The sequence below is a fragment of the Ipomoea nil genome, unplaced genomic scaffold, assembly GCF_001879475.1.
Source record: "Ipomoea nil cultivar Tokyo-kokei standard unplaced genomic scaffold, Asagao_1.1 scaffold1418, whole genome shotgun sequence".
Taxonomy (NCBI): Eukaryota; Viridiplantae; Streptophyta; class Magnoliopsida; order Solanales; family Convolvulaceae; genus Ipomoea; species Ipomoea nil.
In genome coordinates, this window is record NW_017617846.1 from 143,078 (window position 1) to 145,521 (window position 2,444).

Below are 2,444 nucleotides of genomic sequence, written 5' to 3' on the forward strand. Positions count from 1 at the left end.
GCTGCAAACAAAGAGATCAAGTTAGTATGATCGAGGCATAAAGTTAAGTCGGGAGGGTTAGCTCGAGTTAAAACCTTTCTTCGTTCGCCTCGATGGTTTGGCGACCGTCACGCCCATCGGCACGGGCAGATATTTCTCCTGTAGCTCGTATGTGGGGGGCGGGAGTTTAGCCGCCTCGAGGCTCTCAGCCGTCCGGAAGATTGTATACTCGTGCAGCTCGCTCGAAATCCGACTGACCGTCTCCCTCAGCGCTTGCGTCTCGACCGGCACCACTTGTTTCCGAAAATGGGTGCTCCAAGCGCGGTCAACCGGGAGGATCCAGGGGTCGTATTTGAGGGAGAAAATCCTGTTCTTCCACCCCCTGTTGTTCCCGGGCAAGCCCTTGATTGCGCACATATCGGCTCGGGATTGCAGCATTAGGAACCTGCCCCCATAGTTGCCCGGGAGAACTTTGACCTGGTAGATGAAGTTGAACAGCTCCATCGTGCAGGCGGCTTCATGCCGAGCGCATATCTGCGGAAAGCAGGCGATGATCCGGTGCGCATTGGGGCAGATCTGGGCCGGGACGACCCGGTAGTAGGCCAAGAAGGCATTCAGGAGGGGGGTGAAGGGAATGGCGATCGGGGCCATCAGGGAGTCGTAGTGCATCCCGATCCATTTGCCCCGATGCCGATCGATGACATTCCCTAACTGCCGGCTCGTGTCAAATTCTACCCGACCCACGAGCCTTTCGGCAATCCTAGCCGCCTCGCCCTTGGTTAACTGACTCGTTTGTTGTTCGACATTCTCGCTGTTCAAGAATTCGAACTCCGCTGCGGCTGGGGCGGCCGGCCCGGCCGTGTCTTCTTCGGCCGGCTCGGGAGCAGGACTCGGGTGGTCCCCAACCACCCGGGTGGGCGTTTCCCTAACGCCTTCGGTCGGAGATCCTTGTCTCCCCGATGCGGTTCCTTCTTCTTCCTCTTCTTCGCCGGAACTCCCCGACCCGCTTGAGCTAGAGCTCGACGACCCGGATGAGCTGGACGACGTGTCTCGTGCGGCGGCTTGCTCGGGGGCTGGCGCCGGTCGGTAGGTAGCTTCGGGGGAGTAGGACATGATGTCCACCTCCTCATCGCTGAGATGCTCGACCTCTTCGTCGTAATCCGCGATCGAGGCGTTCTGGCTGTCAGAGTCCGTCATTTCGATCTACCTAAGGGTCGGTCGGGGTTAGTAAAGGACTTACAGTGTCCGGGACAGTTAGTTAACCTAGCAGTTCTACCTAAGATGGAGGTGTAAAGAAAAGAGAAGGGTTGAGAGCTTACCGAATGGGGGAACTTTTGCGGATGAAAGCTCGAAGGTCCTTGCTCGATGGTCTTGCTGATCTGCTGCTCGGGACTCTCTGAGGGTACCGACTGAAGCAAAAGAGTGAGGAAAGTTCAAATGAGGGCCTCAAGGGCCTATTTATAGGAGGGCATTTAGGCGGGAAAGTCGTCCACTTGCGCGACACGACCAGCGCTGATTCCGAGGCAACGGTTGCAGTCGCAGAGGCCGGCAGTGGCCGACACGTGGCGGAGAAGGGAATGACAGCTGGCCGGTCGGTTTAGCGGCCGACGGTTGGGTTTCTTCATCCCGGCCCATTTTTTCCCGGACGATCAAAAAGGACCGGGCTGGGGGGCTCTTGGTAGGGAATATCCCGACCGACATAGCTTCACCACGACCGAGAAGCCTTTGTCCTTTTCTCTTTGCCTTTGCAGGTAACAGGTCGGGCTCCTTGAGAAGAACCCGGTCGGGGGCCGACCGGGAGTTGCCCGAGCGGCGGTGTCGACTGCCGAGCGGTAGCCCTTTGGCGAGAGAGCTGACGAAAGACACGTGGCGATTCTCTACGACGACAGACAGGGCACCCGGAAGGGCGACACGTGGTGGCTACGTGGAGGACATGCCGAACGGCTGGAATCCTGTCCCCAGAAAATAGCGGCTATAAATACCCATAGTAGCTACAGTGTAAGGGACTTTTGGACGATCGATAGGTTGTTGTTAGAGAATCCCGACCGCAGTCAGTCGGTACTCAGAGCAACCAAGTAGATTGTACTTAGGGCCTTTACCGTGATCAATAAAGATATTTACTTGCTTTAATTGGTCTCGTGTTGTTATATATTGCTTGCGTAGAATTAGCAGTATCAGTATTGTTGAGATTAATAAGAACAAGAAAAATAATAATGGCAGTAAAGGATAAAGAAGACAAGATTTACGTGGTTCGGCAATGTGCCTACATCCACGGGAGTGAAAGTATTCTCTTATTATTTGTGATGGTGATACCGGTGATGAGATACATTGATTATATTTATAGGCATATAATCTCCCTTTCACTCCTATTCCTTATATGAGACAAACTCATATTCCTAATCCTTATATGAGACAAACACAACAAATCTCCACCTTGGCGAATATGCTCTCTAGGAGAAAAGATA